The sequence below is a fragment of the Anas acuta genome, chromosome 8, assembly GCF_963932015.1.
Source record: "Anas acuta chromosome 8, bAnaAcu1.1, whole genome shotgun sequence".
Classification (NCBI taxonomy): domain Eukaryota; kingdom Metazoa; phylum Chordata; class Aves; order Anseriformes; family Anatidae; genus Anas; species Anas acuta.
The window spans coordinates 6,760,938-6,782,720 of NC_088986.1; the positions used below are offsets into that span (position 1 = coordinate 6,760,938).

A 21,783-nucleotide genomic window follows, 5' to 3' on the forward strand; every position below is an offset into this window, starting at 1 on the left:
TGTTATGAGCAGTATCCATGGTGCCTGGTACAAAGTCTTATTAAAAACTAGAGGAAAAACATTTTTCTTCTCTTTTTTTTTTGTTTTAATTTTAATTTTTATTTTTGTCAAGGTAAATAGCAGAAATAATGTAGTAAACAAGCATAAATCTGACTATGGTAATTTTTAGAGTACTAGGTAGGAAATCTAAGGAGATGAAAAGGAAGATAAAAGGAAAGTCAAGGAGACCGAGGGCTGAGCAATCAATCATAAAACACGAGTATGTAGAATGAGCACTATCCCATGAGTACTTCTATTATTCATTGTTTTCCATAGCTAGCAGTATTAAAGAGGTACCTGCTGAAACTAGGCTTCAGTTGTGTCAATTCAGAATCAATTCCTGGCTCCTTCTGCATTTCAGATCTGGAATTTAATGCCAAATGGTTTTTCCTTATATCTAGAATCACTCCCGGTGGTTTGCACATAGGAGGGACCCTGTGTAAGTATAATCCCGCATCTAACTGTCCTCATTTTGGAATGTTGAAAAGATCTTTCTCTAGAGTTACTGTTTCTTGTCCAAGGACTGGGAGACAAAGGTAGCAAGGCTTATCATACCATAAGTTTCAAGAAGGCTTTTTCTTCTTATCTTAGAATGAAAATAATCACTCTTGGTGCCTGCTTAAGGGATTTGCTTTGTACTTGCTCTGATGAAAGCAAAAACGCAGAAACAATTTGTTCATCTTACTCAACTCTCTCTGTTCTGTCAGAAATGGAGAAATGAGCAGAAAATTGATTTTGTAGGAAAAAAAAAGTAGCTACCAGAATTTGCTGAGTAAACTCAAATTGCTCCCCCAAAATCATGGCCAGCACTTGGACCTCCAGTTTAGAGAGGAGATGGACATTTTGCTATTTTGCAGCTGTCAGGAGACTACTTCAGCAGTGTGTGAACCAGCATACAAACATGCAGAAGGCAGCAGCATCTGATCCCCAAATTAAGTGAGACCTGGGCTCACAGCAGCATCTCCTGCAGCTTCACAAACTTTCTATCAGCAGGAAGAAAACCCAGGTTCAAAGAGCAGGGGAAAAGCCCTAGCCCACCCATGACATTTTACACACAGACCAGGCTAATGTTATCAATATGTAAATGAGACTTGGATAAGGGAAACTGTGGGTTGGATTTTGTTATGTCTAAAATTGTCAGATATGTAAACTAAAATCTGTAACATTGATAAAACAAACAGTACAGTTGCTACTGATTTTGCTGTATTCAGAAGAACTGCACTTTTCTCTAGCTGCCAACCAGAAACAGTGCAATTAGAACTAGTCAGCATAAATCAGGGAGTGTAATACTAACAAAAAGCTCAGATCCTCCTCTTTTCTTATGCAATATGAATACCAGAGCTTAACTTTGGCTATTTACATGCTTTAATCTTTAAGTCAGTGGGATAAATTTTGTTCTTCGTTATGTACACATAACCACATCAACACCAATGGAAAGCACAAGTACGAACAACTTTTGGCCTGTTAGGCCTGAACTGGAAACACCCGACTGAAGTCATGTTCTCATTTTTTCATATCTTATTTCAAAAGACTTAATGTTGCTAATCTACAAACTACACTTCAAGCGTGGCCAGTAAATTAAAACAAACTATTAATTGTTTATACCTCAAGTTAATACACAACTGTAAGAAACTTTTAAGTACTAAACTTCACCAACTTCAATTTCTGCTATGGAAATTATTGACTCTCTGTATACTGCAAACTGTTTTATAGTTAGACTTGCTTGTTAATGTATTCCTCACAAGTATATTTTCAAAAATTACCTCCCTAGGGCAACAGAAAGCAAATGCTGTACCTCCCCATTTTCTGACAATCCCTTAACTGTGACAAAGTCCCTTAACTGTGAAAATAAGAATATTATTTAACAATATAAAAAGTGGCTCAGAACAAATGTCCAAATCACCTGTATCCCATCTCCAGCAGTAGCAACAGTTATGGAAGATGGTAGGAGTAGATAACCGTGTAGTGAGACTGCCCCGATGTATTTTCCAAACCTTCAATGACTTGCAGATCAGAAATTACCTGAGCTGGAGTTGTTTAATTGGTGTGAGTGGTTGTTTTAGTCTAGACATCTGATGAGCATTTGTAAAATGTCCCAGGCTGTCCCAGGCTTTTGCCATCATAATACTAGGGTTGGAAACCTAGACAGGGTGGGCTAGGGCTTTTCCCCTGCTCTTTGAACCTGGGTTTTCTTCCTGCTGATAGAAAGTTTGTGAAGCTGCAGGAGATGCTGCTCTCCTCTTCCTAATCTTCTGAACCAAACATAATTCTGAGGAAATAAAAATGTTCAGGCTCTGCCATTGTTTCCATTCTTAGTGTGGCTGGTATATGCGCAGAGGGACCAGAAAATCTCTCTACAGGACAGCAGCAGGAGACTGAAGATGGTGCAGAAGGCTTCATCTTCTTCTTACTCATAATTTATTAGTGTGTATGTAACATAAATCAAACTAAGATTTTTGTTTTTCCTGAAGGTACAAATAAAAGACACTATCTGCTACCAACAAGCAGAAAAAGAGTCATCCACCATCAGGCTAAAACATAATTTCTTAATTACAATGACTGTTATCATTGGTGACACCATGACCCAATAGGGTAAGAAACACAAAATGAAACTAACAGCCTATTCCTGAAGTGGTAAGGAAAGGGAAACAAAATGTCATTTGTTCTCTCCTCAAATGGCTTCCTTATGTTCTGCAGAACCCCAAGCAATTGCAGCTGTTGGGAGAAGCCAGAGCTGCTTTCACTGCTGCCAGTCACACTGCCAGACACCCTTAAGGAAACCCACAAGCCACACAATTTCAGCCAGCACCGAGATGCTATCCTGCATCTCTGTGGTACAAGATGGTACAGCATATGACTTGTTTTACTGTAACCAAGCCTTCTGTTCTCAAATTCATAGACAGCATGATATGGCTAACAAATCACTTCAATATCTGGAATGTGATTACTTATTTATTCTGTTTATTGTAGGATATCTACTTTTCCAAGTCAAAGCAGTTAAATATTTTTAAATATCTGGAGTTCTAACAAGCTCTGACACTTTATGTTAAAGAAACTTAGCTGCATTTTCTGAAAGTGTCTTTTTCTTCGTTTTCTTTACTAAACAAAGGGTTGTGCTTACTGTAATACACACTACTGTTAGTAATCCAAAGACTAGTAACAATATTGTTGAAAAACTAAACTCCGTATTAGAAGTGGGATACACCATTGGAGGAACAAACTTTACAGCTTGTGCAATATTAGACAGCTCAGAGTGAAGAAAAACATCATCAATGGCACGCATCGCAACGTAAATTATGGTTATGTTTCCTGTTGTAAAAGCTTCTGGTTTAAATGCAAATATTTCTTTGCAGCCAGCATGCTGAGGTGAGAGAGTACTAAACCGGGTTTAGCACTAAACCGGTGCTATAGAAGCTGTCCCTTAGTTCCAGAGGACTCTCACTTATTCTGATTTCATAACTTGCAGCTGAAAATACAAATATTAGAAGATATTGTCATCTGTGTGTTAGCTATCATTCAAACTTCTGATCTCTCTCCAAATACTCTCTTTTCAAAATACTTCCAAAGTAATACTTAATATTTTCTTCGTAAGTCAGTTGAGCACCATAAAAATTAATGCAGCATGATGGATAGATCTACAAAAACTTGTTACCTAAACTAAGTGCTTGAACGATTCAATTTCTCACAGCACAGCATTGAAATGAAGAAGTGATGGTGGTCATCATGAGCCCACACTGAAGTCTGACAGTAATTTTGACTTCACTTACTGTTATGTCAAAGTCGGTGAAGTAAAATTCCTACTTGACCAAATCTGATGTTTATTTACACTTTTTCTTTACATGTACAGAGTAATATGTCTACCTTCCATGAGCAGCAGAAAACATCAACTTAGTAAAAGTAAGCCTTCCATCAAAATCACCAGCGCTGATTCTGAAACTCTCAAAAAGCTTATCATCTAATTCCATTTAAAATCTTTGCAACTAGAACCACCATACTTTATAAGAAAATTCCCACTAGTGTCAGTGAGACTAAACTCCATTACAGATCTTCCACTTTGGTTAGGAAACAGGCTGGCAAGCTACGAACATACCTCGGCCTTTGTCAAAATCATTTCCTGGTGCTGTCCATGATAGAATGACCTTATCATCTTCTATTCTGGCCACAAGGTCAATAATTTTACATGGTGGAAACACATCAGCATGAGGTCCCATTGGAACTGCAGATATTATGAAGGATTCTCCCACAGCTGTTCTATGGAAACCTCCTCTTCTGACTTGAATATCACTTTTAATAGCTGGGGGTCTTGATGGGTTCATCTTGAGTTTACCTACAGCATTAAAAAATGCTCATCAATCTTAACTTCTTGCATATTATTGTACTCTGCAGGTGACCTGAACATCACCTCATTTATACTGTTTTAAATCTGAAAAATCTATAAACCTCAATTATGTACAGTCATTTCTAGTGTAGTATCTGTTTCTTTACGGTTTCAAGAGTGTTAATTACTAAGAAAGCTAATATGAAATTACAGTAACTGTTGCTTGTTATAAAATAATTACAGGAGAGTTTAATATCCTAATATTGTAACAGTTCTTAATTTAGGATGACTGAATATAAGTAATAATAGTCATTATTACTTAATAAACTTATTGTTAGTCTTTTCCAAACAAAACACAAATCCTGTCTATCTGTACTACATAGCTACTGCCCCATTATAGTTGTTTGTGATATACTTTCAATATTCTGGGGTATAGAGACTCTTTTGGTGTTAATGCCTTCATAACTGAACATCTCCTAGCTGGGCTGTTGTTCTAATGTCTCCTCCTAGTATTTGTGAAGGGATGTGATGCATTCAGGTGTTGGAATAGATAGCTATATCATTTTCTCTTCATTGCTTTACCTTACCATTTTCTACATAACCTGGTATATACATGGCATGACTCCACAGCTTTGCAGTTTGTGGCACAATAGTCCTGTTAGCTTGGACATGAGCTTTCAGGCTGTATCTGCCATTCCCAGGTGTCCTGGTTTCAGTTAGCACAGAATTAACTTTCTTCCTAGTAGCTGGTGGAATGCTGTGTTTTGGCTTGGGATGAGAAGAGTGCTGATAACACCCCGATGCTTTAATTGTTGCAGAGCAGTGCTTATACTAAGCCAAGGACATCTCAGCCTTTTGCTCTGTCCTGCCAGCGGGCAGGCTGGGGGTGCAGTAAGAGCTGGGAGGGGACAGACCCAGGACAGGTGACCCAAACTAGCCAAAGGGGTATTCCATACCATCTGACGTCATGCTAAACAATATATAGGGGTGGCTAGCCGGGGGGAGGGGGCCGGACTGCTCAGGGTTAGGCTGGGCATCGGTCAGCGAGTGGTGAGCAATTGCATTGTGCATCACTTGTTTGTACATACTATTATTACTTTCCTATTATCACCATTGTATTATTATTGTTATTATTTTATTATTATTTTGTTATTATTATTTTCCTGTCTTATTAAACTGTCTTTATCTCAACTCACGGGCTTCACTTTCCATTTCTCTCCCCCGTCCCAGAGAGGGAGGGGGGAGGGTGAGCGAACGGCTGCGTGGTGTTTAGCTGCCGGCCGGGTTAAACCACGACACCAGGGAAAGAAAACCAGTACTTGGAATATATGCCATCATTCGTAACAATGTCAGAACCTAGACAGAAAAATGACATAAATTAACATCAAACAAAAATGGATGTGCTTATTTATGCTTTCTAGATTCACATACAGAAACTAGAATGTAAGAATAATAGGTAAATTCTCCTCTGATGTGCAACCTGTGCAGATCCTCTGCATTTGGTTGTATGTTAAAACTTAAAGATTATGATCTGAAGCTAAGATACCTCTTTGTATGGCACGTTAACTGAAGGAAGTTATATAACTTCTATATAAATTCAAAAATATCTAGAAAATGAAATTATATTCCTAGAGTCTTTTTACCTGCTCCATTGTCCAGAAGTTCCAAGGAAATGGGATCTCCATTCTCTGGACTGATGACAGCAGTCACGCTTGCTCCAAGAACAGGGGAAAAGCCGTGACTCACCTGTACATAGACAACCATTGCACTGGGATAGTAATTTATATCTTTACTCATACGTGTTTTTACAGCCACAGGAGGTATAGTAGAGTTTGCTGCTCAAGAAGTTACTGTCATTGTTAGAACTTCAGGAGCCAGGTGAACATTTGTCAGTGTGTATGTCCACTCCCCTGTCTGAAAAAAAAAAGATCAAATATTTTCAAATAAAGTAATTCACTTTTGGATAATTTAATTTATGCTTATTTAAATTCTGACAGCCTCCTTAGACTAAGTAACATCCTTCAAGTAGCTTTGTTTCTGTCACTGGGAACACTCATAAATGCAACTCAGAATGAAGAAGTGTTTTCCAGCTGTCCTCTGTCTTTTGCCAATTGTTTGGCAACTATTCCATGTGAGACCACAAGCATCAGATTTGATTTAGTTTCTTAGCATCTGTGGACTATTTAAGAAATTAAGGATTAATTTTTATGGGGAAAAAAAAGTTTTCAGAATTTTAATGATGGGAATATGTTTCTATGAACAATGGAGTAATTTTAAATGAATTAAGTTAAAAAGGAAAAACACACTTGTAATGCTATCTACTACTTAGAATAGTAACAAGACAGAAGATTCGCCTACTGGCTCGGTTTCTGATAGTTCTCAGAAACTTGTAGTTAAGTTGTAAACCAAGTGTGAAGTAATAAAAAAAACGCACCTTCAGATAGCACTCTTGAACACAGCAGATGCTTCTGTTTGGCACGCAACAGCAGTCATACTAGCATAGTGTAGCAGACCCATTCTGTCTCACGCTATTAAATGATTTTCCTTAACATAACTTTATTTGAATCTAGGCAATGTAGAGTCAGGATGTTAAAAAACAAAATTGTTAAAAGGCAAAAAAAGACCGTAAGTTGTACCTCTGCAATTCCTGGAATCTGGAGACGTGCTACATGGAAAACCGAATCAGAGACAAAGTCCTTGCTGGTGTAGCTTTTCCGATTGGGATCAACCAGATTGATCTCAGGTGGTTCAGCAGCTTGCCAAGTGGCTACAAAGAAGGTTTCTCTTCCCACGGTGCTATCAACAGTCACTGCCCTCCTGAGTTGTTTGTACCCTCCAATACTTTCACTAGCACTTTCGATCTATCAAAAACAAAATTATTCTGTCAGTTTTGAAAATCACATATACTCTGTCAAAGAAGGACTTATTTTTATTCAGACTACTTTAAATATCAGACCTGATAGACTTGAAAAGAATTGAAAACACACACCAATATTATTCTTTTATAATAAATGGGGACTTTATTCTCCCCCTCAAACACAAAACAGCAAAATTTAGTGACAGTTCCATGGAATCACAGAAATGACAGAAAAATTAGGCCCAATGGCCTTCTTTTCATGTTAAATTTCTGCTGGATGGAATTCCAGAAACATATAGCTATGTAGTATATTGCCACTTTCCCAGCTCAAAAGCAATGCTGCTGTTAAAGACCATGTTAGAAATGGCTCAGGATTCAAATTAGGATTAAATAAAAAATAGGATTTATTAAAAGAATATAAAAGAATAGAGATAAGCAAACAGCATTGGGTGCACCGGGAGTCTCTGCTCCACCAGGACGCACACCAGTTACATCAAGCAGCTGATTTTTATGCTCCTAGACTAATACATATTCATTACTACTTCTAAAAAAAACAGGGTTATTATAATTAGTTTCTGGAATCCAAACCCTCCTACTGGAGCATGCGTAACAGTCTCCGGTGGTCCCTCTGGGGGTCTCATGCAGAAGGCTCATAGTCTTCCTCCCTCTGGTCCTTCTCCTTTGTCCAGCTTGGCTGTAAGAGACTTGTGCAGCATCCCCTGCAAACTTTGTCTTTTAGTCGTTCTTCAGCTTTCCCTGTCTCCTTAGTCTCCTGGCCAGATACCAGAGACTTGCATAGTGTCCCATGCAATAGTCATAATAGTTAGCAGCTATTCTGAACCCCCCCAAATATCAGAGACTTCAAGTAAAAGCCTACAAATACATTTCCCTTCAAGCTCTCTATTGACACGAATCGAATTGCTAAAACATTCCTTTGCAAGGTACAAGAACTACATACATGTACATTAACCACTCTGTTTTTCTTAGACTTGTGCTTATAGAAGGGTCTGTAGGACAGAAGGTCACATTCATCATACCATGCAGCCCTAGCATTGTTCCATACTGCCACGGATCAGATGAACACATTTCACACCACTGTCACTGTTGAAGACAGGGAAAAAGGACTGGGGACCCTGTTATCCATGATCACATGACAGAAACTTTAAAAAAACCCAGTTCCGTGTTACAGACACAGTCAAAGAAATCCTCAAGCTCCCCAACCCGTATCAAATTTTTAACCCAGGAGCACTTACCTGCCACCTTCTGAGTTTTACTTAGTGCCAAACAACTTCATGCGGAAGTAGCACCACCAGGGTTTTCCCATTCTGAGTTGTCACCACCAATGTTACTAGCTCATAGAGTGCCCCAAACTATTTCACAGTGATTGTAGAAAACATGAGGAAAAAGCAACCTACTTAGGAACACTGATTCCATTTCACAAGGACAGTAGAAAAAGCACCCTAAGTAACCTGAACCTCATACTCCCCTAGAGTGGCAAGTCTTCCCATACTCCTCATGCTTCCTTTATAGCAAACATCAAATGATCCCCACCTGGCAGATTTCACTTCACATGTGTGGAGTCATGAGACCTTGTGGAATAGGCTCATCAACCTAGGTTTCAATGTTTAAGGTTCAATTGCTCCTTATCGCTAATAGAAATAACCTGGCTTAGTGGTTAGAGTTGACCTAATGAATTAAATACAAAAGGCACGTAAGGCTCATATTTCTGCTAGTCATTCTGTGAGGAAAATTAGTACAGAGCCTGTTAAGATCAATAAACTTAAATAAAATAAAAAAGAAAATGACCTAAAAGGCAAAATTGCCGTCATAGATTTTCATCTGTCTAGTCACGACAGATAAAGAATATAGCAATCAGAAAGACTTTGCTTGACATTAATGTTGCTTAAATTTGCCTTTCTGAGATCTCTTCTTTATGCCGGACTTTTCAAAATCTAGCGCCATGACCTCCGACTGCAGTATTTACTTTGGCTGCACATAAACTATCACGTATAAATGCCAGGATACGGATCCTCACTCCCTGTTCTGGTCAAGGACCGGGCTGAAAGTTTTGGCTTCAATTTGGTTACATGACTACATTGCTGTTGTCATGGTTTCCCCTGAACCATGTTTCACTGACTTAAAGATTAAAGCATGTAAATAGCCAAAGTTAAGCTCTGGTATTCATATTGCATAAGAAAAGAGGAGGATCTGAGCTTTTTGTTAGTATTACACTCCCTGATTTATGCTGACTAGTTCTAATTGCACTGTTTCTGGTTGGCAGCTAGAGAAAAGTGCAGTTCTTCTGAATACAGCAAAATCAGTAGCAACTGTACTGTTTGTTTTATCAATGTTACAGATTTTAGTTTACATATCTGACAATTTTAGACATAAAAAAATCCAACCCACAGTTTCCCTTATCCAAGTCTCATTTACATATTGATAACATTAGCCTGTTCTGTGTGTAAAATGTCATGTCTACTTGGCTTTACACTTCTGGATGGGAATTTAATCTGTTAAATATCAAGAGTGATGTCTCATACATTTAATTACTAGTCTTTGCTTTAAATTTACTCATTGCACTGAATTTCTAAAATAAGACGACAGTGTTATTTTTCTTGCAGGTAGTGGACCAGCCTTACCCTGAGTCTATCTCTTGGCTGTAGAATTAACTCAATTTACAGTTCCTTTGCATTTTTTTAATCTTGAATCCCATATGCCCACAAATCCTTAATTCTAGCATTATAGTACTTATAGATTTCTGAGGATAGTGCAGCGTTGGCTGTTACAGTGCTTGCGTGAAGCTTAGGTAGCCCTCCACGGAGTAGCTGATCTAAGTAGCGTTTGGCTGACTCGAGTGATAGCTGTCATTTCTCTTCCCGGTAGCAATATGCACATATTCTGCACAGTGAATGCTCAGACTAATTGCTTTTCAGAAATGATTGATTTTTGTCATGCATAGGAAACTCTGCCGTATGCAATATGCCACTCTCTGTGGCTTTTGACTGTACTATGCCACGGTTCATGATGGTAAGAAATTCAGACAACCAGATAGAGGTTGGGGTGATGGACAGATTAACAGACAGATATGTATGTAGATAGATGTGTGTGTCCTCAGAAAGAAATTCCAGATGGAACAAATTGGCATATCTGGGCAAATCAAGACATATGGTAGCTTTAAATCAAGTTCACTTTACAGTGGATTTATTGCCTAAGACATAATAATGCCTGCAGGAACAGTGCTTCCATCCACTAAGGCAAGCTGGGAACCAAGTGTTTGGCAGGGGGTCCTGTGCGAAGGCTAGGAAGTATTACAAGCTGGGGAGAACTTTCTGGTAACTGTTTCTGTATTAGACTGTTTAAATGGGAAATCATTAGACTTCATATTCCGGGCACTTTAAGTTATTTTTTTGTGCTTAAGGCCTGCCAACGAAAGCATAAGTTTAAAGAGAATTTTGGTTTCTGAACTTTCACTATTCATTTACATTATATTTTCAAGCTTTCTTTTGCAACCTGGAAGGTCAGAAAGGTCCTGTGTTTTGCTGTTTTTTTGTTGTTGCTGTTGTTTTTGTTTTCCTAATTAAAACTCAAATAACCAATGCAAGCTCTTAACTCCAGGGGCTGGAGTTTTATTAGAAAAAAATAAAAAAAAATAAAAAAATAATTGGAAAATACAAAATCCTGGTAGCTGGCGAAGCTGAATTTGTTTTCTAGAGCATGCCAAATTTGAGCAAAATAAGTAGAAAGGTAGAGAATGAGCAAAGAGCATCTTCCAAGCAGGTAGGCCTTTTTTATCCAAAAGTGGGACAAGGAAAACTTTTATCCCTCTTAACTTTTACTTTTGGTTGGCATTTGAGCAAGCCTTGTATGTTTAGCAGCTCATCTGTTGAACCATCTGTTACAAATTATGCCTCCTCAGAGGGCACTTTGCATCCAGGGACACAGTTCCCCAGAACACAAGAAATTTGGATTGGATTTGCAGTCTAGCTCTCTGTAAACATGGATATGCAATCATACATCCAAATAAATTCTGTTCATTTTGGACAGATGGAACCATTCATATAGCTGGAGAAACCTGAGAAAGGATGTGAGTGCAGAGCCTTAGGCCATATTCACTGGTTTGTGTCCCTCCTACAGTGCTCAGGCAGTGCAAAGAGAAAATCACCCAATGTCTCCAGGTAGGAAATTTCTCTTGTAGATTGGAAAGTTCTTAATGGACTAGGAGCCAATATAGTAACCAGTTTTACAGCCCATTTTAACAGTGTCTTAAAGAAATCAGAGGGTAGAGAAAGTGCAATTTGGATCCCTCCATTGATGAATTATCTCCAACCTCAGCACAGTGCGAGGGACAAACTGGGTAGTGAATCAGAAAGCTATAACCAACTCTCTGAGAGCCTTTGTTGTGCCAGTTTATCTTGGCCAGGAAAGAGGATTCGATCCATAAACTTTAGTGGTACATTAGGTAAATTTTGTATTATTCCTGGCATACTAGTGGCACTTCACTTTTTCATATGCTATCTACTTTGAACATACTTTCTTTTTGTCATAACATACTGCTTGTTCAACCCTTCCCTATTCCTTCCTTTCCCCAGAACGCTGACTCAATTCATTTTACTCTTTCAGCCAGCTTGCAGTTTTAGGCATTTCCTTGTCCAGTTTCCAGTGGAACACCATCCTTCCCTCTCAGCAGCACTGGGCAGCTCTGTTGTGGCTGCACAGACCATAAACTCTTCTCTTCACAGAATATAGCAAAACTATGGACTTGAGTAGCAGATGTGTACAAGAGAAATTGTACAAAAAGATTGTGCTCATATAATCTAGTGATGGAAGTAATGGTAAATCTAGAACCAGCCAGGAGACTTGAGGGATAAATGTCATTTTGTCTAGGTTCTCTTTCTAGACTACTACAAACAGATTGACTGCATTATCAGCAAATTATGAGTGTTCTGGTGATGAGGATCAGACTTAAGTAATAGAGTTTATAATAAATTATGAACAGAGCCTTTACCAAATGGTGAATCCATTAAATTGTTTGGGCAGATCTTATTCAATGTGATGTACATGAAGAGTGTCATTATGACATCAGGTTGAGTGAGGTACTTGAAAATATTTATTTCCGCTAAAATTAGCACACATTGTTAATTCAATCAAATAATTGTGTGTGAAATTTATATACCTACAATTTTAGGAATTTTAATTTTTGTAATGTATTTCATTTGGTCATCTGATAAAAATAGGTCTTTACATTACATTGCTTATTCAAGTATTAAGTTAGCAGTCCCCAAAAAGTTATAGGAATTGATGAGTGTTATTTCAGCCATGTTACCAAATTGAGATACCTGAGGAAAAAAAAAAAAAAAAGTTTAACTAAAAATGTGCCTTTTTGGATCTTGTTAGTAGAATAAATGCTTTTCTCATATGAACAATTTGTCAAGTAGCTTCCAAGCTACAGGGGTAGGAGACAAAACTACAGATAAGTAAAAATGTCAGATATATAATAATGGTAAAGGGGAAAGAGAAAGACAGAGATTCTCTGCTGTTTTTAGAACGTGCCAAGGGTATGTTTTGGACAAGAGAAATCTTTTAGACTAATGCTATCTGGCTGGCTTTTGTCTGTGCTAGTTGTTGTATACTCCAAGCCCCCCGTCCAGCCTTGAACACATTTCTTGAAGTAGAAGTCGGATTAAAAAATAACTCCATTACCTGACTGGAAATGTACCTGTCGAGTGCCTTAGAAACCCAAGCAGGCGGTCCAAGCTTTAATGCTTTTATCACAAACTTTTATCATTTAGACTTAGATATCTTGTGTACCTGAGAATCAAAACTACAAAAATAAGGAGACTGGAAAAGCAAAAATAAACACCAGGTACTTATATTGATAAATGCAGCAATATAGGTTTTCTTGACTTTGATCTCTGTCAAGTACTTGTCTGGTTCATATTTTTGAGCTGATGTTTATGTCACTTGGCTAATAGATCTGTTCTGTAGTCCTGTTCAGGAGACCCACAGCTAATTTCTAGCCTTGAACTTATTCTCTGCTTAGGAAAATTTAAAATAAATTAAGTAACTCATATATTAATTTTAAGTAGCTCTACTGATGCTTTTTTGCTCCTGCTTTTCTGTATATATGTAATTTACCATCATCTAGAGCTATCACAAGGAAACAATACAGAAGCTCATTCAATCATTTTTTTTACAAATATTTCTGTAAGTAAATTCACTAGGGTAAACTTGATTTGAACAGGAACTAATTATCTCTCTCCAGTAAACAGGAAGAGACTGACATTCAAAAGTGTTTCAGCCTTGAATGTAATTTGAATGCCTTTTGAATCATGGGGATTCTTTTAGCAAGGCACATCCTTTGTTTCTGCAGAACTTTCATAGTTATCTGATCTTATCTAGCTTACATGGCTTCTTCCTCTGTTTTATACTGAAAACCTCATTACTTTCCTCTTTTGGGCCTCAGTGGTCTTTGTGTCATTTTCATATCTGTTTGTTCTGTGAGCACTTTGGTTTTTCTTCTAAGAAGGACAAATTTGTCATGTTTACACAAACTAAACTGACACAGGAATCTGAAAATCTGACTGGTTTCATACTTGTACATCATCAGTAACTTTGAGAAATCTGATGCAGATTTGTATGTATAAATATACTGATACACTCTTCAGTTGCTTCTTAGCTTATGTGCCTCTCATTTCAATTAATATTACCAGCAGGAATTAACTTGGATCATCTTTCACATTCTGGAATGTATTTTTAAGGCCAGAATACCAGAATATATTTAAATATAATTTTATTTGTTAACCTAGCAAGTTTCATCAAAAAGCTGTCATGAAACCACTGAGATCCATGATGTAATTTTCTCAGTCACAGTGATTACTACACTGGAACTATTTTTCTTGGCTGCTTCAAATGCTGCTAAAACTCAGGCAAAGATACCTTTTTTTCTTTTTTTCTTGTTCTTTTTTTTTTTTTTTTTTTTTTTTTTTTTCTTCTAATGAATGGTCTCCAGACCTTTGTAGTTATGGCTGTTACATGAAACAGGTGAAGCTGCTGCAATGGCTTTTACTTCTCACTATGAATGATAGAAAAGAAATGTAAGGTCACGCAGAGGCATGCAAGTCCTTGTCAGCTGATGGAGTTCAAGTTCCACTCGTGTTCTTTTGCATCTGATCAGTCATGTGCACACCTTAAACAGTTCCATTAAGGCTGAATCATTGTTGCATTAGTTTTGCAACTTGATCTCAAAACAAAACAAGACAGAAAACAAATGAGTCAGTAAAGAAATAAGTTGGTCATCTCTGAGGGTATTTCATGTTTCAATTGTGTGTGTATGCAACCAAAGAATATATATTAAATGCTGAACTTTGCACTGCACTTTGCAGCAATGAGATAATATTCAGGCTTTGATATTTAACAGAGCTACTCATTGTATGTGTTTAAAACATTTTGCATAAAGGAGCCTATTTTAGGTCTCATCAGTCATATTACAGTACTAAGGTTCACAACACCGAACTGATTTAGAAGAATTAAGAAGGAAAGGTGGTGCGAACACAGGTATTTTAATTGCATGTCAGTAGTTCAGGAGTCTACAAAAGAGAGAGAGATTTTAAGGCAACATTTCTCACTCTTACATGCTGACACCAGTGGGATTATTTGTTTTGCACTTAAAGGAACATTTTGCCTGCCAGCGTTGTGCAATAGTTGGCCAAGGAACAGAACAGATTCCTCTCCCTGCTACGGAGCATTAAATCAAAAATAATCCCACAAGGTGGATGTTTCTGGTTTATGGACATACAGCAGGACTGGTTCTGAGCAGGGGGAGAGCAGCAGAAAGAAATTCCCACTGAATCACCCCAAATTCCTTCTGTCTGGAGAAGGGTCTGCACTCTGCCATCTGACAGCCTTCATGAAGCACAACCTGCAGTCTCCCTTACAGCATATATGCCTGGTGCTGGTGGAGGCAAGTAATGCCTTGCTCTCACTTCTCCCTGTATTGTCAATAATTTGTGATCTTCTCCATAGCAACAAAGACATTGAAACACTTTTAAATTAGCACACTTTTAAATGCAGATTGATGATGGTTAGCTAAAATAGTGAAATCAGCCCTGTCCTAGTCTACTGAGAGCAAAATCATTAACACCTTGTCAAATATCATTGATTTCCCATCATCACGGGCTTCTGACCCATCTCCTCACCATCCCTTTGACAGTCACAGTACCACAATCCAGTTGACATCTCTGCTCTGTCACCAGTGGTCTTGTCACTGTAGTTCGTGTATATGAGAGATTATTGCTGAAACCAAGCAGAATGTGATTTAAATTTAGGAAAGGTTTTAAATTCTAGTGTAAAATTTAACACGTGACTATTGTGCTGTCCTGAACAGGGATGAATTTAAACATGCATTTAAGTGTTTTTTTTTATGTTAGGGCTTGAATCATTGCTCAGCTTGAAGAGTGGCTTGCAGGTACTGGCTCAGTGATTTGGGAAAGTTAACTTTTTTTTTTTTTCTTATGACCCATATTATTTAATCAATACTAATTTATTTCCATAATTTCCAAACCATTTTGGTATTCTTGGAGTTGTAATTAAGAATAGGAGAAAATGAAAGAAAACTGAGAAGAAGCTAAGAATATATAAGAAGAGAAAAAGAAACAGGAGGACAATAAAAAGGAGAGGCTCAAGATTTACAGTAATGCCCTAAAAACGGCAGGATGCCATAAATAGTCATGAGTTTGTGTTAGATAAAGACAAACCAATCTGTGGGAGGAAGACAGTTTTAAGGGACAGTAACATGTTCTTTTACTTAATTCCTTCATGTGCCTTATAATTCTGAAATGAAATAATCATCTTTCTGATGTGCAGAGTGACTTAGTTATATGTTAGGAGAATGCTGGGAATTCAGTGTGTAGATTTTAAGAAGACACTTCATATTTATTTAAACATAATAGACTTGTAATTGTTTTAGAAAGGCAACTCATGCATTCCCTGGACTTACAGTACAGACAATATGCCTCAGGAAAAAGAGAACAAAAGAAACTGTTGGCACAAGCCTTTCTGCTTCTTTCTTTGTAAACATATTAGTTTTCAATCCTCATTTTTGTCGAATATGCAATACACATTACAATATTGATGTGTTTAATTTATAATGAAGACTGTTGCTGTTTCATCAGTGGTATTGCTTTTTCTATTTTTGTCTGAGCATATATTAAGCTGTACAAGGAGTGGCTACATCTCCAACTGCTGTACTAGCTGGGCATCATGTCAAATTAATGCTTGTTGAAGATTTTTCTGGTGTTCAAATACGATCTTGAATGAAAAATTAAGTCTTGTGTAAAAAATGTCATTCTGCTCTGTGTCATCCATCTATTTTATAAGAGAACAAATTAGCCTCTTTTATATATCCACATTTTCTTTAATTTTCTGGGAGCATGAGGTGTAGTCCCATAAGATTGACTCACACAAATTAGAGAAAATATGCTTACAGTCTTAATGAAAAGATAAATTGTGTATATTTTTAATGGTGTAGATGAGGCTGTAGTGTTGCTGCATTTTAAGTTTGCTAATTTTTCCATCAAACATAATTGTTTTGAAGAGATTCACTCAGGCCTTATTTAGGTTTTTATCAACTGTAACATTCCCGTCTCTGAATAAAAATTCTAATTATCATAGTTCAAAAATACTTTTAGGGGGGATTCTGAATATTTGCAATACAAATTGCATCATTTTCCAAAAACAAAGAGGTAAAAACAATCACTCCATCCTGTACTCTATTCCTATGTGACATAAGACTACCAGAGCAGAAAACACTGTTCAGATGAGTAAATGTGCAAAGATATAAATTTGCAAAGATGCCTTAACATTGTAGTTCATGCTTCTTTAATACCTCTATGGTTTTGTGTAAATCTGATCATCCCACAACCACTTTTAAAACATTTTCAAAGCAGCTATGACTTTGAAAGCCTGCAAACTGCCAGGAGGAATCAAGAGCACAGCACATGAAGAATTAGCAGAGATTAGTCATTCGTATGCAGTTTTCATAGTGATCGCTGCACCTTGGCTAGTAACTAGGCATCTCCCTACAAGACACACCGAAGGACTCAGGCATCATGGGCTTTATACAAAAAAAATAACAGATAACTGTGGAAAATCTTATGAAGAAGGACAAACCAGCTATTTTAATGGTTCCCTGTAGCCTTAAAACATACCAGCCTATCAGTAACACTACATCCAGGAAACTTGTAGCTGCATATAATGTAAAGAGCACATAAAGCTGGGGCGTATTACTAGAGACACGCCTGTAGCTGGGATTTCCTAAAGCAACTTGTGTCATTAGTCCTGGAAAGTACTGGAGATTTCTGATAAAAGATGCCTTCAGTCCAAAAGGTCACTGAAATTTTGTGCTGATCTTCCTCATTTCTCAGGAGGGAACTCTTGATACCAGAGGTGTGGTAACTGCTGGTGCGTGTCAGGAGTCCAGCTGTGGCTTGGCTTTCTGAAACCTGGGCAACCTAGGTTAGTTTTTGCTTACCTATAAGTAGTTCTCTTTCATTTCCACTCTTTGATATGAGGATTGTAATTCTCTTTTTGCCAGAATGTTTTGTGTTTGTGCATATGGTTCCTTTTGTCCTTTGAAAATCCAAATGGTTTAAACCTTCTGCTAGGTAGATCCTTCATTTGGTATTTGCAATACTGGAGCTAATCTGCTTTGCACTGAAATTCCAGAAAGCTGGCAAAGTCATTTCATGTTTGGGTATGCAGGAGGCAGGAGTGAGTCACTCCTGTAGTCAGCCTCCTGAGCGTTCATGGGCTGTAATAATGCTTTTCCTGGAACAAGCAGAACAGGTCACACTGAATACCTATGTGCTGTTTTGGAAGAGAAAAAAAAAAAAAAAAGTGCTTCCTGTGTGCTGAGCCATAAAGTAAACAAAGCTATGATAAAGGAAGATAAAGGAAGGCATGGCCACTTAAGATGTTATTTCCAGGAGACCAGTGGATCTGATTAAAATGTTATTAGCCTTACTAAAAGTATTTGGTGACTGTAAGAGGTGAATAAAACACAGAGGTCATTGGTGCCTGATTCTCACTTGTATAAAAGCCTTTTTAAACTGTCTAGCTCAGGTTTCAAATTCAACTGTTCTGGAACAAGTCACTTTATATACGTACACAGTGTCTTATAAAAAGGGATTTGCACTGAAACAGTTATGCTGTTGCTATTGTAGCTATGCTGGTGCAAGGCCCATCCTTCACAAACCATTTGCCTGCTGTTGATTTATTAGTAGTCATTTGTTTGTCCCATGTAGATTTAACCTTGGGCATTTTGCTTTTAAAGAAACAATAAAGAACACTGAGATCTGGTATCCATTTGCCAAAATGTCAATACCTACAATACCCATACAAAATCCTGTTATACTTAGAAATAATAGCATGCTAATACTGTTTGTCATGTTCTTTTGATATCAAGTGTCCTATACTAGGGGATCTTATGGCAAGTAGATCAACATTTAGCAGTTATTACATTTATTACAGAGCAGATTACACATAAACAGCTTTCCTGCCGCAGAATTCTTATTGAATGTGACAACACATAAAATGAAACTGTTAATTTTAGTTTTTACCTAGTTCATTGGCCTTTTGACATTCTGAAGTTCTTTACAAGCTTCCCCCAAAACCCAGCACAATCTCACCACCCCCTTCTACACTACACAATTCTCAGAGAAGGAGATACCGCAAAAGGCTGTAAGATTCATGGGGTCAGCAAAGGGAGAAACAGGAAAACAGGGTTTTCATGTTTAGAAACTCCCCCAGTCCCAGATTTCCACCCCAGCCAAGCCCTAGTGAGCTGCTCTTGGTTCAGCCAAAGAAGTAGTAGGAACGTGTTGTTTTGCAATCTCACAAAAGGTTTGGGATAGAATGTAGTAATTGTTCTTGTTATAGAAAATAATCAGTAACAGGTTACTACTACTTTCACAGTATGAAGTTCGTTTTTATGACTCCGTATCAGGACATGAAGTTTTTATTACAGCATAGAAGCAGATAGCTGTCTCCTCCCAAGAGCTTTCATTCCAGGTTCACACCAATCTGCCATACAGTGGTGGATTGGCATCAAGCTGCCAAGTGCTGTTGCAATTGTTACAGAGATGTCTGAGGCCATGAGCAAGCTGCTTTAACTCAGGTGCTTGAAGGCCTCCAGGACAGTATTTGCCTGCAGGAGGCATGCAACACTTAACCCCAGCAAAGACCTACGTGACCACACCAATCCGGTGTTGGCTGAATGGAACTCGTTATTATTTTAATTTGCAGAGGCCACAGTGATTACCTTGAGTGACTCTCACACTCCGACTCTGGACAGAACAGTCATGAGTGATCCCCGTGTGTTTTGAAAAGCTGTCTACCCCTCAGAACAACCAAACCTGCCATACACATGGCCGGGGCACGAAGGAACGTAGGCACATTTCCAGCACTGCCCGCTAGCTCCTACCCTCACTGGGGGAGCAGCGAGGGCAGCCTGTATTGCTGATGCTGCCCAGGAGAGCTCAGCAGTGGTATGAAAACCCTTGCTGGATCAGCAGCCTGCTGTGCTCTTCAATTTGAGGGAGCAGAATAGTGGGTTTTGCTGTTTTTTTTTGCCTAACGCAGAGGTTTCTGGAAGGTCAGGCCCTCACACACGTATCTCCTGGACAGCACGTTGTGCCCAGAGGAGACCTGTGACTTTTAATTGTGCTCTGGGTGAGGCTGCTCTGCATGAAGGGCTGTGCAGGGAGAGCTGAGTGCCCGTGCAAGTCTCCAGTGTTCTTTCCCAATCCACCCTGCACCTTAATTTCAATAGCCACAGTGAGTCTCAGCCTGCACCAGCTGGATGCAGGACCCAGCAAAGAGCCGGGGACCAGCAGCAGGGACACATCTGCCAAGTCAGGCAGCCTGCCCACAGAGTTGTGCTCACAACAGTCTCCAACATTAAGCCTGTAACCCCAGAGCCAGCTCCCATTACCCTGTTTTGCACTTTCCTTCCATTTGCAGTGAGAAGATGTCAGCCTCAGCGTGACCGGCCCCCTCCTGAGGGGCTGCCAGTCTGCTGCCGACTTGTAGCTGCTCTCAGCTGGGGAGAGGAGACCAAGATGGGGAAAACAACACAGAGAGGAAAGGGCATCCACGAGAGGTTGTGGCAATTAACAGGAGCCCAGGCCCTCTGATTCTCTTCTGTGGGCCCCCCACAAATGCTGACAGGCTCCAGTGCTGCTGTCCCCTGGAGACACAGCTGTGGTTTGCGATCTCCTGATTTAATTTCCAGATAATATTATTATGGGATAGTATTCCAATTTTAATCAAAGAAGAAAAAAATCAACCTAGAGAGGTAATAGCCTCTGCTGTTTTTTAGGGTTTTTATTTAGGAGGAAATGAGTGTGAGGTGTAATAGAGGTGTGACCGTCAGCGTGAATGGTATGAATATTTTTATTTTTAGACTATTTGCTTTTTGTATTCTTCTCTTTTATATCTTTTTTCTTGCAGAAATGATGACTGAGAAAGAGGTCAGTAACGTAGAGCTTCTAGAAAACCTTTGTTAGAGAATAGGTGGGTGAGATCCCACATGTATCATGACAGATGTGAATAGCAGCTAACAATGACTGCTGGCTGAGGAATGACGGGATGCAGAGGTGGGGCGTGAACATTAGCATAAGCATGAAACTGAGCTGAAGATTAAAAAAAAAAACAGCAGTGGTAGAGAGAATGAAGAAAGGAGGAAGAAAACAATGCACACTGAAACCTTTCCAGTCAGCGTGACTCCTGATAATTTATTGGTCTGAATGTGTAATGCAAAGATTCACGCCTGGTCCACCTTTGGCTAAAGCACAGAAACAGGGGTGTTTTCCCTCCACCCTCAGTGGCTGATGTACGAGGTGGTAGCACGAGGGGGTCAGGAAAGCAGCCAAAATGGCCAGCGGGTGGGAGTGAGCAGGTACAGGAGGGGCAGAAGGGCCATGGGCAGAGATAGCAGGTGGTGTGTGTGTTGCTTTCAGGCAGTCTGTGTGAGCGTTTCTTGAAGGTTCAAGTGTAGTGCTGTTGGCTCTCCACTCCTGCCTGCTCCTCTTTGTCTTGCTGTGATGTTTCCTCACCATTTTTTTTCTCCCATGAGGCTTGTTCACCCCCCCTCCTTGTGCTTTCTCCCCAGCAAGAGAAAGCACAGAGACCCTTGGGGAGCGACGAGCGCTTCGGCCGGCGTTTCCCTTCCTGCAGGACCAGAGGCAGGAGGCCAGGGCTGACCCCAGCTGTGTGGAGCCATGAGAGGACGCGTTGGCTCAGTTCATCCTGCCCGCCTCACGCTGCTTCCTCTGGGCCCCGTTCCCAGTTCTGTCACAACCAAAACCCCACAGCCATATAGTTTGGGACGGTTTAGCTGACGGCTAACCCAGCGGGGTATAACACTTTGGCAGGCGAGAAGCACCCACAAAGCCCCACACGGGAAAAGCCGGCAGGCTCCGATCCGCACCAACCCCCCCGCCCGGCTCCGCCTTTTCCCTGCAGCTTCCTCCCGCGCGCTCCGGCTCCAGCCAGCCGCTTCCACCGCCCGCTT

General features: G+C 39.3%; 1 pseudogene; it reads right to left on the minus strand.

Annotated features, from left to right (window-relative positions):
- Positions 1–3,046: 3,046 nt before the first annotated feature.
- Positions 3,047–8,335, minus strand: LOC137860474 (calcium-activated chloride channel regulator 2-like; annotated as a pseudogene).
- Positions 8,336–21,783: the final 13,448 nt, after the last annotated feature.